The sequence below is a fragment of the Saccopteryx bilineata genome, chromosome 6 (assembly GCF_036850765.1).
Source record: "Saccopteryx bilineata isolate mSacBil1 chromosome 6, mSacBil1_pri_phased_curated, whole genome shotgun sequence".
In the NCBI taxonomy this organism is placed as follows: domain Eukaryota; kingdom Metazoa; phylum Chordata; class Mammalia; order Chiroptera; family Emballonuridae; genus Saccopteryx; species Saccopteryx bilineata.
The window spans coordinates 126,603,652-126,618,700 of NC_089495.1; the positions used below are offsets into that span (position 1 = coordinate 126,603,652).

The 15,049-nt window shown below is 55.9% G+C and overlaps 1 protein-coding gene and 1 non-coding gene across 2 annotated transcripts in view; one reads left to right on the forward strand and one right to left on the reverse strand.

The window, feature by feature from the left end:
• Nucleotides 1-15,049, reverse strand: part of TBC1D16 (TBC1 domain family member 16) — an 87,165-nt gene that overhangs the window by 2,323 nt on the left and 69,793 nt on the right. The gene's annotated exons all lie outside the window — the stretch shown is intronic.
• TRNAV-GAC (transfer RNA valine (anticodon GAC)) lies at nucleotides 3,808-3,883 on the forward strand. The gene has a single exon. It is a non-coding gene; the product is annotated as a tRNA-Val (tRNA).

Here is a 15,049-nt window from a genome sequence, read left to right on the forward strand (position 1 = left end):
CCCCCAGACAGGACCCATGCATTTCTAGCTCCCCTGCCTCCACCCTAAAGTCTGAATCAAACTTCTAGAACCTCTGGCTTTCCTTTTAGGGTTCAAAGGTCATCTGGTAGACCCTGAGCCTGCTAACCAGCAGCCCTTCTAGGCTTTCTTGCACTGTACAATGACACTCATTGCTCCCCCACAGGAAAACTCTACCTACCAGAGAGTTCTTCCTGGATTGAATCCAGGTGTGTGAGTCACTGTCGAGCCCTAGACTGCCTGCCCTCTCTATGGAAGAGCAAGCCTGTCTCCGCTCTGCAGGACAGACCAGCACACGCGGGGGCAGCTCCTAGTCCTCACCCAGTGGTCTCTAAAAGTCTCTGCTGTAGGCTTTTTCCTGCCTGGCAGCCCCTCTCACACCCTCCAAGGCTGTGCCCAACAGGAGCCCAAACCCTTGAAGGTCCCTGGCTAAAGGACGATGATGTCCTGCAGGTCCTCTTCTGCTGTCCATGTTCTGTCCCAGGGGCCTTGGGGAGCCTCTGTCCCCAGGTCAGAAGGGGTCTCAGAGCAGAAGTAAAGCCTGGGACTGGTGAGCCTCCATGGCACCTGGGTCCTGGGGTCAGCCAGACGGCCGGATTCAGCCCTTGCCAGGAAACTACCCCCAAACTGACCATGGACGTGAAAGTGCTCCCTCTCCCTGTCAGGAGCCTGGTGAAGTGCTCAGAAGACAGCAAATACCATGTCTTCAAGCACATTTTCTTTAATGATGATGATGCCTGCATGTGACCTGTCTCCTGTTCTAGGCACGGTGTCAAATGCCAGCTAACCATGTCCCCATTTACCCAGACCAGCCAGCAGAGGAAAAGTTAGGCTGGGAGGGGCCACTCTGCAGACAGAAGCCATGAGGGGCGGGGTAGCAGGAGGTCCCCAGGAAGTGTAAGGTCTCAGTGTCCACACCAGGCACCTTGCCGCCCATACCTCCTGCCAGAGCGCCTGGCTTCCAGGCCTCGGAACTGAATCTGTTTCCCTGTTCCGGCTGCTGGAGCCCCTGCCAAGTCCTTCTGAATGTGTAGTAACTGCCAGACATTCTAAGAAATGCCTCCTGGGGCTTTTCATGAGCTTGGGTGAGGCAGGAAGTCCCCTGGGCTAAGTAGTCAGTGTAGCAGCTGATACCCAGAGCTCTCGGCAGGGGACCTGTCCTGGGGGCCCAGACTGGTAGACTGGAGCCAGGGGCTCCTGCTGGTGGTTGGCACCTACACATGGACTGAGGTTTCCCCCTGGCAGGTGGGACTTCACAGGGACCCTATTTACAGATTGTGGGCCCAGGAGAGCCAGTGTGCCCAAGGTCACGGAGCTACACCAGCAAGGGGAAGGGGCATCCCTCTCTTGGTCCCTGACTCCTTCCCCATAGCAGCATGTGGCCAACCAAGGGCACACATCTGATGGCCCATTGTTACTGACATTCAGATGAATCTGTATCAGCTCTATCCAGCCACTGAGTCCTATCTGGCTCACAGAGGAGGTGAAAATTATAAACCTATTTGATTTCTTAGTAACTGAAAAAACACTGGTGTTTTGACAAATAACTACATATTTTAAAGCCCAGCCAGTCCAGTTGATACTATTCCCAGGTGACTTGAGCAGAATAATGTCCTTTAGCTGCTGAAAGACTTCCCTGATTATCTCTCTGGTTGCCTCTGGGTCCCCCTTCTCTTCTCCGTCCCCTCCTCCCCAGCCTCCACCACCCTTTCAAGCTTCGAAACTCAAGGGTCACACCTGAACAGACCAATCACAATGGCATCATTATAGTTCTAAATCTGCAACACGAAAAAAGGTGTATGGGGGTGGGGTGGGGGAGGGGGGTCTAGGAATTCAGCCGCACCCAGGAGGGCAGTACAATCAGCTATTGTTGTGTTAGAAGTGTCCGTGATAAGAAGGGTGTCTAGAAATGCCACTTTCTGATTGCAAAACAGAATAGAAAGTTCAAGGACAAGAGATAACCAAGAACAGCGCTCAGAGAGCAGCCTCTGCAGGTGGCCCCCAGGCACTCTGCTGACCAACACCTTGGTAACAGACAGGTGTGTTCCTGTGTCCATGCTCACTGGGCTCCTAGGAAAGGGGAGGCCTGGCTCACTAGCCCCCACATCTTCCCTCCTGTCATAGGTGGGATGTCGGAAAGCTCTGTAGAAATTATCTCAAGCAACTGCAGGTGGTTGAAGGTGTGCTAGGTGCCAGGCACTCTGTGACAGGCATAACTTACCCCAGTGTCTTACTGACTCCCCACACCCGCTATGTAGAAGGTGTTCATGCCTCTCACTTGGACAGGTAGGGAAACTGAAGCACACAAATGGGAACAAGATGCATAGGTCTGTGTGTCCCTGCTTTCTCACCATCCCACGCTGCCTCTTGATTATCTCATAAGACTGTCCGTTTGGGCCCTGGCTGGTTGGCTCAGTGGTAGAGCATCAGCCTGGCATGCAGGAGTCCTGGGTTCAATTCCCGGCCAGGGCACACAGGAGAAGCGCCCATCTGCTTCTCCACCCCTCCCCCTCTCCCTCCTCTCTTTCTCTCTCTTCCCCTCCCGCAGCCAAGGCTCCATTGGAGCAGTTGGCCCGGGTGCTGAGGATGGCTCCATGGCCTCTGCCTCAGGCGCTAGAATGGCTCTGGTTGCAACAGAGTGAAGCCCCAGATGGGCAGAGCATTGCCCCCTGGTGGGCATGCCGGGTGGATCCCGGTTGGGTGCATGCGGGAGTCTGTCTGACTGCCTCCCTGTTTCCAACTTTGGAAAAATACAATAAATAAATAAATAAATAAATAAGTAAATAAAATAAAATAAAAGACTGTCCTTTTGGACGTCTGGTTTGTGGGGAGGACAAACACCAGCCCTGAGCTTCATGGGTCACCTCTTGTTGTTGATTCCTGCATTCTCTCCCTTGGGACATTAGCTGAGGTCCCAGACCAGGTCATAGTGCCCTCTGGTAGGAGCCACCCTACCCCTGTATCTGGGACCTGACTTGGGCCAGTATTTCCTGGGGACACTGTCCTTGAGCTGTAGTCCTCATTGGTCATCAGCATTAGCAACCTAGAGGGCAGATGGTGAGGGCAGGAGGGACTGCAGTGACATGGTTGGAATGGGGGCTCTAGGGCCAAGCTGCCGGGTTTGAATCCCATGGCCACTGAGCAGCTATGTGACCTTGGACAGGTTACTTAATCTCCCTGTGCCTCAGCTTTCCAATCTAGAAAACAGGGATAATAATAACCCTACCTCGTGTGGCGCTGTAAAGCCAGTATCTAAGGCCACCATGACAGCCGCCTGGCCCATGCAGGTTCGCATTGGATTTGGACAGTCGGTAAAGAAACAATGGAGCCAAAAGTTGATGGGCCATCATCTTTAATCCTAGTTTGCACCCGGCGGGCAAGTAAAAACACACACTGGGCTCCAAAACCCACTCACATTCAGTGCTCACAAAGCTACTGACTTATCTGAGTTTCCTAGAATCAAAGGTTTCTAGCTCACCAGACTTATTCACCTCTGTTCCCCATCTCCTTCCTGCACAAACTCTGCACAAACTGGCTTCTCCCTCAGCACTCCACCATCTTGGCTGCTTCTCCTGGCCTCTTCCACGTGGCCTCTCTCTGCTCTCCTCTCTCTGCTCTCTCCTCTAATGCTAATCTCAGGAACCGAGAGAGAGCAACCTCCCATTCTGCCCCATTTTATAGTGTAGAAATCAAAACCTTTAATCCAATATACAAAATAGGGAAGTCTCTAATACAAAGTCACTTATCTAGGGCATGATGGGATTGCACCCACATCAAAAAGGGTGGGAGGCCCTGGCCGGTTGGCTCAGTGGTAGAGCGTCGGCCTGACGTGCGGGAGTCCCGGGTTAGATTCCCGGCCAGGGCACACAGGAGAAGCGCCCATCTGCTTCTCCACCCCTCCCCCTCTCCTTCCTCTCTGTCTCTCTCTTCCCTTCCCGCAGCCAAAGCTCCATGGGAGCAAAGTTGGCCCTGGCACTGACGATGGCTCTGTGGCCTCTGCCTCAGGTGCTAGAATGGCTCTGGTTGCAACAGAGCAACGCCCTAGATGGGCAGAGCATCGCCCCCTGGTGGGCATGCTGGGTGGATACCAGTCGGGTGCATGCAGGAGTCTGTCTGACTGCCTCACCGTTTCCAACTTAAGCAAAATACAAAAAAAAAAAAAAAAAAAGGGTAGGAAAGCACCCTGAACACACCGGATCTCGTCTGATCTCGGAAGCTAAGCAGGGTCGGGCCTGGTTAGTACTTGGATGGGGGGAGAAAAAGGGTGGGGAAGGCTTAGTCCTAAAACCAAGCCCCAGGCTACAAGGATCCTGCCTGCCCACAGCCCACCCCCAACACACATTAATATCACCGGGGCGACAGGCTTCCATGTGGGCAGCGCCATCTTTAACGAAGTGAGCATAATATATTTTATCTGCCCAATAGGCCCCCAGGAGGAAGATCTGACAGTGCTTGGCTGGGTCCCTGCCATGTTTAGGGGCCCAAATCCTTCACCATATAGACCAAGCATGGGACCAAAAACTCAGGGCTTCCCTTGTCTGAACTTGAGGCTATAATCAATCACTGCATCATGCCAGACTCCTGGCTTTTCCCCAACAGGCATAAGTGTGGGAGTGGGTGGTAGCTGGGGTCCTTGGGCCACAGCCACAGGTCTGGGGCATGTCCCAGATGAGTCACTGCAGGTGAGGCTCTTGTAGGGGCAGGATGGCACTGCCAGTTAAGCCTTGTGACATCACCGCTCAGCTCTCTAGCCTTCTCAGCTAAGGGCCCCAATGCCCCACCCCCAGCAGGTGGTTCCTGGCCAGCAGGCCCATCATAGTGGTATCTCCAAGTCCCTCTCCCAGGGCAGGGGCCCTGGCCCAGTTTCCCTGGCTCTCTCCCAAGGACATAAGACCTTCTCGAGGTGAAACCTCCTCTGTTCCCTGGTCTCTGCCTCTTGCACCTGTCATGGGGCAGGCACTGTACCCTTGGCGAGGTCCTGAGATGGGGCCTGTGTGACAGGGGCAGTGCAGGGCAGCTGAGCTGGGGATATGCCGAGGCAGGTGAAGCCTCGCTCCACATGAGGCAACCTCATGAGCCAGGCCAGACACATGGGACGTGTTTTATGTTCTCCCGTGCTTTTTGTTTAATTCCTGAAATGAGTGTTAGAGGTGAGTACTGTTACATTTTACAGGTGAGCAAGGCTCAGAGAAGCTGAGTAACTTGCCCAAGGTCTCACAGTGAAAGAGAGGCCTGGGGTAGAACCAAAGGACCCACAGTGCGCAGAAGATTCCAGAAAGCAACAAGAACATTCTCAAACTCCACTCTAGGCAGAAAACTCATCTCCCCCATCTGCCCCCCTCCCCCATCCCTTGGTGACCTGCTGAGGCAGCCTCTGGACTCCAAGCTCTAATCTTATCAGTCCATCAGCACTTGTCAGAGCTGCTTCTATGGTCTGTGTACTCTGACATAGTCCGTGTTGGTAGTGACGTGCCTTCGTTCTGACAATATTTGCTGAGCGCCAGGGAGGGGCCCTTGTTTATTCATTTATCATCAAGCACCATGAGGCCACTGCAGGCCAGCACTGTGGGGCCTGGGGGCTGTGGGCAGAGCCTGGGATGCACTGCCAGGTGAGGGTCCCTATGGGAGGTCCCGGGTGTGGTGGGTGTGGGTGAAGAAGCCAGCTCTGGGGGTAGAAACCGTCCTAGTTGCCGGGACTCTAGTTCAGAGAGGTCACAGGATGTGCTGAAAGTCCCAGAGTGGATAAAGGAATTTGGGATTCAAACATAGGGCCCCTCCATCCCGTACCCCTCCCCCACCTCTAACCCCTGCTGTGGAGAGTACTTGAGTCAAAGTCCACATTAAGAGAGTCCCCTGTTGCCTAGGAATGAATGGCCTGCTCTGGGAGCAGTTGTGGGCTGGGGTGCCTCGGGGAGACCCAACCTCTGCAATGCTCCTCCTGCAGACTAGGGCCTGAAGCTGTAAGGTGCAGTGGGGGGATAGGGGAGGGGAGGGGCCACTTGGTGACAGCTGGGCTAGGCCTTGAGGCCAGCTGGCTCCAGCTGAGTGGAGGTGAGAGCAGTGTGACGCCCCCCCCAGGTGTACCAACCCAGGGGCACTGCAGCAGTGGCCCCAGAGAAGGTGGCAGGTGTCTGGCAGGCAGGGCAGGTCTGGCAGGGGACCACCAAGGATTTCTGGGGCTGGTTCTTCTCTTACAAGGGGTGTGGGACACCTTGCGACCACCCCAGCTCAGTACTCTGGAAAATCAGCCAGTCTGTGTACTTGCCAAGGTCTAAGCTTAAAGAAACAGGAAGGTTCTACTTCTGTGGTTTCCAGAATATAAAAGAAGGGGTGGGGTGAGGTGAACAGCCCCCCCCTCACCCCCGGCCAGGGGCCTCCCAGCACCTCCACCTGGGTCCCAGTGCCTCCCCTGGGAGGAGGGTGGGCACCTCCCTGCACCCCCTTGAGCACCCAGACACTGGGTGCTAGAAACCCTTCCCCAGGAACCCCTGCAGCCTCAGAGGTTGGTAAGGAAGGGGCAGGGAGGGGCTCCAGGCTGCACTGGAGAGCAGCCCCTTTAGAGGGCAGGGAGGGGCTCCAGGCTGCACTGGAGAGCAGCCCCTTTAGAGGGCAGGGAGGGGCTCCAGGCTGCACTGGAGAGCAGCCCCTTTAGAGGGCAGGGAGGGCTCCAGGCTGCACTGGAGGGCAGCCCCTTCAGAGGGCAGGGAGGGCTCCAGGCTGCACTGGAGGGCAGCCCCTTCAGAGGGCAGGGGAGGGCTCCAGGCTGCACTGGAGGGCAGCCCCTTTAGAGGGCAGGGGAGGGCTCCAGGCTGCACTGGAGGGCAGCCCCTTCAGAGGGCAGGGGAGGGCTCCAGGCTGCACTGGAGAGCAGCCCCTTCAGAGGGCAGGGAGGGCTCCAGGCTGCACTGGAGGGCAGCCCCTTTAGAGGGCAGGGGAGGGCTCCAGGCTGCACTGGAGGGCAGCCCCTTCAGAGGGCAGGGGAGGGCTCCAGGCTGCACTGGAGAGCAGCCCCTTCAGAGGGCAGGGAGGGCTCCAGGCTGCACTGGAGAGCAGCCCCTTCAGAGGGCAGGGGAGGGCCATTCACTCTGAGGCTTCAGAGGACCTTCAAACAGGGCCCTGAGACCTGTGGGCCCCAGGTGGGCCTGTCCTTGCTTCCCCTTTCTCAGGGGCTGCCTTCTCTGCCTTGGGGGTCCCTGAAGCTAATGGCCCTGCCTTCCACCCCCAGGACCAAGCCTAGAGGTACAGCCAATTGTCCCTGTCCCGCAGGCACCAGCCTGAGAGGCCAGGATCTGTGCGGTTTCCTGCCAGCCTGTTTCCTGGGAGCAGCCCCTGGCACCCTCAGCCTGGGTGACCTTCTAAGTGGTCCTTGGCTCCTTCCCGCTGGGAAGTGGGGCTTCTGTCCTCAGGCTGGGTATCACACCCCAACCTCCTGCCCAAAGACAGAGGCCTAAAGAGGGCAGGGAGTAGCCCGAGGTCACACAGCAAGTCCAGCCCACACATCAGCCCCTTACCCCAGGGTGGGCATGAGGGAGGATCCAGGGAGGATGAGCAGCTCCATTCAGAGTCAGGTAAATTGAGACTCAAGGTGCCAGCTAGACAGTGCTCAAAGTGTCCCCTCCATTAAGGAAGGATGACTCAACGCCCTTGTTGGGAAACAGCCCGAGCACAGGGAAAGGGGAATCAGAAAGACCTGTGTGGGTCTTGGCTCTGCGCCTCCCAGCTGGCTGGGTGACCTTGGGCAATTACTTAACCTCTCTGTTTCCTTCTCTATGATGTGGGGTGAAACTAGCACTGCCCCCATCTGGTTACGGTGAGAATTGAATGTTTCAAATGCCCAGTGCCTGGTAGTGCCCAGCCCCACCCTCTGGCCTGCCTCATCTGTATATAGGTCTCTCGTGCTCCTGGCCAAAACACAGCTCCTGATGGCAGGTAGTGAGTTCTGTATTATAGGGGATATTTCAGATGGCAGGATGTGGCTGGGTGGTTCAGCCCCAGCCTGGAGTGGGACCAGAGTCTTCCCTGACTTCTCCAAGAAGGCCTCTTCACAGCCAGGGGGAGGATCAGCCACCCCGCCCTCCTTGGAGTTTCTCCTGAAGACAGTCTTGGGGACAAGTGAGGACCAGCCAGCGGGGCCTGCTTAGCCAAGCACAGAAGAAAAAGCCGCCTCTGCTGCTGCGGTCCAGGAGCCAAGTTGCCTGTCCCGACAGGCTGTCTGTTGATCAAGGGCCAGGATGAGTGAGGGTGTCTGGGCGGCCTGATGGGAGTGCCAGGTGCGCCCTCCACTGCACCCTGCGCCCGTCCTCATCCACGTTGCCCGGCCCCAGCTCCTCCTGCTCGCTGGACGTGGTTTTCCACGTCAACGAAAACCTGAAGAGCACCATTACTTCACACAAGGGACCTACATCAATCTTGATTTCAAGAGAAAACGAGCCCCGAGAGCTGGTGCCAGGGCTCCACCAGGCAGACGGTGCAGCGAGGGGCCGGGCCCTGGACCCAGCGAGGCCTCTCCCCACCGCCAGCACGGGCTGCTCTCAGGGGCTGGGGCGTGGCCCTGCTGAGGCGGTCAGGCCAGTTGGCACAGCTAACAGGCCCACTGCCCGCTAGGGAGCCCTAGGCACCCAGGGGCTCCTCTGAGGCCTGAGGTTCCCTTTTCTTTGCCTCCAGGGGGAGGGGGCTGGTGTGTATGCTCAGGAGAGAGAGCATCAGCCAGACACAGAAAGACAGACAGACACAGGGGGAGGATGACCAAGCTGAGGGGTGAAGGCCCTGGGACAGGGGACGGGTGGCAAGGTACCCCAGCCTCAGGCTGGCTCCCAGAGTAGTGCTTGAGAGCAGTGGGGGAGGGCAGAGGTGAGGAGGGTATGGGGCTCAGAGGGCACTGGAGCCAGAGGCTTGGTCAGGTCCTGAGCGTGCTGCCTGGGTAGGGGAGCTGGAGGGGGGGTCAGCCAGCAGAACTCTCTAGCAGGGGTGTCTGTGGGGTGAGGGTAGCTTCATCTTCCTCTCAGGGGCTCTGTGTGGCTTCCGCTCCCAGCCCTTGGGTCTCACCGGAGTGTTTCCTTGGCAAAGCTGCCAGCTTGTATGGTGTCCTTTTAATTAGATTCTCCCAAATTCCCCTCTGTCACTGGGTTATTAATATTATCTGGAGTGCACCTGATATGATTGGATTATGGGCCCATGGAGGGGACGCCCCTCCTGCCCCTACCCCTACCCCCTGCCTCTTCCACATTCCCAGCGCAGCCCCCTTTCACCTGTGCCCCTTCTGCTCCTCGCCTCCCCTCCCCTCCCTTCCCCTTCCCTCCCTCCAGAAGCCCCCCAGTCCCTGTCCAGGCTCAAGTGCCTCTCTGGTCCATGTGTTCCTCCCTGTGGGTTCCCCCAGGTGGAAACGTATGCACACAGCAGCTCTGAGGAGTGTGCTGGGCATAAGGTGGGCTCACCACTCAGAGGAAAGGCCCACAGGGTATGGAGGCAGGGAAGCAGCAGCAACACCCCTCTGCAGAAGACAGGAGGGATCTAAGTGGTGCTAGCCTCTCCTGCTCCAATGGAATTAGCAAGGGGCAGGATTGTTGGGGACATGGGCCCCATCGACAACTCCTTCTGCTCAGGCACCTGTGGAGCAGCTTGGGGAGGCTGTGGACTGGAGCTGAGATATGAGCGCCCACCTCCTTCCTTCCCCCCCCCCCCCACCAGGAGGCCAGTTCCTGGTGAGAAGCCCAACACAACCGACTAACCAGTGCTGCAGTCCCACAGACCTGCCTTCCTGCAGGATTCCTTAAGACAGCTGGGGATAGGACAGGGCAGGGTGAGGGCACCAGGCAGCCTGCCTCCAGCCTCAGCAAAGCTGCCTAGTCTCCCAAGGCCTGGGGCCAGGGCATACTGAGCAGGCCCCCATCTAGGCTTTGGAACTTGCTTTCTAGAAAGGAAAATATCCTATGGGGTCCTGGTCCTGCCTGGAATTCAGCAGTCTTGGGTCCCTTTTATGGCTTGGTTGGAAGCCACAGAAGTCTAGAGCCATCACTGGGACCCTTTCTGGTGGGCTGTCCCCTCTGACTGAAGCCATCATTAACCAGCTGTTGGGGGCCCAGCAGCCCACTCTAAAGCAGATCTGGTCTGTGGTCACTGTCAGGCATGTGAGGAGGGTGGGGTTTGTGCAGAGACCCAGGAGCCCAGACCAGGCTGGTGAACCTGCAGCTGTGTTTTAGACCCTGGGCCCACTCTGGAGTTACCCTGGAGGCTACACTCCAGCCCAGAGGACCAAGGGGAAGGGTCGTGGTGAGCAGTCCCACTCTGGACCCGGGATGGTCCCATCAGGAAGCCTCTCAAATCTACAGAATCCTTGACCCCTGGGTGGGGGAGGGGAGATGCAGAAGTTGGGGGGGAGCTGCAGGCTAAAAGTGAGGGGTACCTACTCCAGCCTTATTGTACTGTCCCACTTGTGGGCACCTGAAGAAATAGCTGTGAGGGCAGCACTTCTTTCTACCTCCCCTAACCTGAGTTCGGTTCCTGAGTCTCACCCACCCTGCAAGACTACCCTTGCCCCACCAATAGCTGTGAGGTGTGCATTCCAGGCAAAATCTGAAAGTGCAAGGTTCTTTATCTCAACCCCACATCCCCACAAAGCCAACTGTTCACTGCCCGTGAAACACCTTTACCCCAACTCCCTGTGTAACCAACACCCCGCACCACTCTGTTTCAGACTGGCCAATTCTGAGACCTAAAAGTTCACTTCTCTTCATCTGCCCAGCTCAGGTGGTCATGTGGCCCAACTGAGCAGTGAAGCCAAACACTGGGGGAAATTCCCATCTAAATTAATCATTTGACAGAACCTGGGGATTTATCAGAAAACCGAGAGAATGCCTGGGCTTTGGAGAAAGACATTTTTGGTTGCCATTTTTTAAAATTCATTTTAGAGAGGCGGGAGGGAGAGAAAGAGAGAGGAAGAGAGAGAGAAAGAGGGGAGGAGCAGGAAGGATCAACTCCCATATATGCCTTGACTGGGCAAGTGCAGGGTTTTGGTTTTTGTTTTGGGTTTTTTTTTTGTATTTTTCTGAAGCTGGAAACGGGGAGACAGACAGACACCCGCACGCGCCCGACCGGGATCCACCTGGCATGCCCACCAGGGGGCGATGCTCTGCCCATCTGGGGCGTCGCTCTGTCGTGACCAGAGCCATTCTAGCGCCTGAGGCAGAGGTCACGGAGCCATCCCCAGCGCCCGGGCCATCTTTGCTCCAATGGAGCCTTCGCTGCGGGAGGGGAAGAGAGAGACAGAGAGGAAGGAGAGGGGGAGGGGAGGAGAAGCAGACGGGCGCCTCTCCTGTGTGCCCTGGCCGGGAATCGAACCCGGGACTTCAAGTGCAGGGTTTTGAACCGGTGACCTCAGTGTTCCCAGATCGACGCTTTATCCACTGCGCCACCAGAGGTCAGAAAGACATTTCTGGAAGTGGAACTGACCCCCCAAGGACACCTGACCAGATGTCTTGGGGCAAAAGGTACTTTTTCTCTAAAGTTTGCCAATAGGGCAGGAGGTGGGCAGAATGGGGGGGGGGGCTGGATACCTGGGACCGGCTTTGGGCGAGCCAGTCTTCTATCCAGCCACCCTTTCTGGTTGGTTTCTGTCTCAGTTGTCACCAAGCACACTTGGATTTCCTTTTATGGAAGGAAACCGAGCTAAGACAAAAAGCCAAAACTCCCCATCATGTTTGCTTGGACATAGTGAGGGGCCCTGAGGGACAGGCTTCTGCCCACAAAGGCTGAGTGCCACACTGGAGTCTGCAGGGCTCTAGCAGGCGACGTGGACAGGGCTTGAGTTCAGTGCCTCTAGTGTCTCTCCCGATGCTCGGCCCCTTGGCAGTGCCTTTGGGAACAGCTACTGGGTGCTCTCTTCCCTAATTTATAAACCCTTGATAACATTTATTATCCTTCAATCTTTTAGTTATTTTGAGTGTCCCTCTCAGAATCCTCTACCTGCCCCCTGGAGTTGGTGTCCAGCAGACACTGACCACCGTTCTCCAGTGAGCCCAACCCAGAGCTCTGACCTTCCACCCCAGAAGGACTGGTGTGCTACTGTTAGATTTACAAACTGCCAGAGCACTGTGCTCACTCATCATTAACTTGTAGCCATTAGGACCCTCGATGTCTCTCTCTACTGTGTTTATTCATGGCCAGGAATCAATGATCTTTATCAGTAACCTTTACGTCTGGCCCTTGGTGAAGCCTTCCCATTTTGTGGGACTGTGTATATCTAATCCCCAAAACTAACCCATTTTGTTAGTTTGAGGGGATTTAGAACCTGCTTCTGCCTGCTCCTCCAGGCCCAGGCACCAGACCACTGCTGCACCCTTATTTCTGCATCCAAACACGCATTTAGAAAGGCAAACCATTTTAATGACTCAGAAGAAACAAGTGCCCTTTTTTGTTCAGATTGCTGATGGAAGAGCAGTGGCATCTGACCTGTCACAGAGACTGCATGGCATATTTGCAAACCACTTTGTCTAAATTATAGTACACGCCCAGGGAGCCTGGCAATCTAGTTTCTCTCGTGACATGTAGGGAGGGTGGGGAAGGACTGGATTATTAAGTAGGACTTGCAAAGTGTCCCAATGCCCAAACCTGAGTGTGGCCACGAGGCCACTGGCAGGATCCTCTGGTTTGCAGTGAGGTCACCCTTGTGGCCCAGCCACTTGAAGACGACCATGCTCTGTCCTCACAGTTGTTCCTGCCAAGTGTTTCCCAGATCTTGTCAAGCCCTGTGCTCCTCTCTGTTCAGGAGGCAAATGCTGTGGGGTGGACCGAGCCTGCCTTCAGTCTGCTGTGGGTTCTGTTCTAAGAGGTGGTGCTCCTGAGACGAGGGAGGGGGCGAGAGGGCACTAGTGACCGGGGAGAGGAGTGGTCTGTTTGAGGCCTTTCTTGTGTGTGTACCAGGCCTCTCCATTAGGGTTTGCTAAATGTTTACTGAATGAAGTGTGTGTGTGTGTGTGTGCGCGCGCGCATGCGCGCCCTTTTGGTCCCAAGGTTGTGGATGCCCAAGTGACCTTTCCTGGTGGCTTTGCTCATTGAAGGGTTTGCAGGGTGTATGTAGGCCTGCCTCAGAGATCCCAGGGACCCGGCGTGCTCTGGCCTCAGTCCCCTGCAGTGGGTCCACAGTGCAATGGCACCAGGCCTCTCCATTAGGGCTTGCTAAATGCTTATTGAACGAATGCACAAGTGAATGATGTGGAATTGGGCTGTGCACAGGACATTCAGTCTTTGAAGTGAACAAGGCCCCTAAAACCTCCTCAGGGGAAGCCCAGACTGTGATGATACAGATGGCCGGCCGTCTACACTGCCACAGACGAGCCATTCCCAGGCCTTTAGGACCACTGGACAGCAGAGGGCAGGCCCTTTCCGGGCCCCACCCTGAAGTCTGGCTCTTGGGCCTGCATGGTTGTTTATGAGAACCAGAGCAAAAGCAAACATCCTGACTTGGGCCCCACCCAAGGAACCAGCTGCCTCATGGGTTGGAAAGGCCCTTTTGAGAGGGGCAGGGGCTACTCTCTGGCCCTAGGTGGGGGTCAGAATGGGCCTCGTCCCCCTGTGGGACTGTCTTTCAGGGGCCCTTGATTCACCTGCTGTTTGTTCACAGTGCCCATAGCAGCCTGCTGTGGAGGGGGTGATGGTAGGGCTCCTGTCCCTGAACGCCAGCCTTTGTCTCTGCCTGTGTCCCTCCATCGGCCATGGCCAGAACTTCAGACCCCAGGTCAGGGCTGGGGCTCGGTGTCCAGGCACGCTGGGGAAGCAGCCTCTCCCACCCCAAATGACAAACTTTCCTTTAAGTGGAGCCACCAGTCACACTGGGTAACTGATGTCACCTGGGCCAAGGGCCCAACCTGCCCTTTGGTATCTCCCTAGCTAGCCTCCACCCCATGCACCCACAGAGGGGTGATGAGTCTCTCAGACATCTTAGCCATGGCCAGATAGGTGGAAGATAAGAAAGACCCTGCAGAGGTGAAACCCCCAGGGTGTAGCTGTGCACACGCACCCTCTTCCCCTTGCAGGCAAAGGTGTGCAAAGGCCCAGGGAGCCTGCACCGACCACCATACTCCAGTAGAACCAGGAACAACCTGATACCCTAACCACCCTCCCTGTAATCCTGGGGCATGTCTTTGCAGCAGGATCCTGGGTCTCTCAAGGAGCTGATGCCTGAATTCTTCCTCTAACTCCCACCCCTGACAAAGCCACATATGCACAACTCAGCTTTTCCTGAAGTGGGAGTGCTGGTGTCTAAGCCTTGGTGCTACACTGTGTGTTCCAGTCTCAGGGCCACAGGCTCTTTCCTGTTCCATAAATTCTCCATTGAACCTCTACATCAGGGGTCCCCAAACTATGGCCCCCGGGTCGCATGCGGCCCTCTGAGGCCATTTATCCGGCCCCTGCCATACTTCCAGAAGGGGCACCTCTTTCATTGGTGGGTCAGTGAAAGGAGCACAGGATGCGGATGCTGGAGTACCGTATGTGGCGGCGCCGCTCACGTACAGTACTACTTCCAGTGACACGGGAAGCATGCGTCACGGCTACAGAAGTGCATCATATCACTTGTTACGGCTAGCAGTGACAAATATGGAACTGGACATTGACCATCTCACTAGCCAAAAGCAGACTCATAGTTCCCATTGAAATACTGGTCAGTTTGTTGATTTAAATTTACTTGTTCTTTATTTTAAATATTGTATTTGTTCCCATTTTGGTTTTTTTACTTTAAAATAAGATATGTGCAGTGTGCATAGGGATTTGTTCATAGGTTTTTTTTAATAGTCCGGCCCTCCAACGGTCTGAGGAACAGTGAACTGGCCCCCTGTGTAAAAAGTTTGGGGACCCCTGCTCTACATGATGGAGGCAGAGCCTTCTGCCTCCTGGCCCTCCCCCTGCAGCCCAAGAACCCGTTAGCACCATGGACTTCCTGGGAGGAGCCTGCCTGCTACCAGCCAGCCCTGCTGGCTCCCCCAACCCAAAGGACACTGCCACCCACTAGTTCCATTTGCTCCCCCCCACACACACA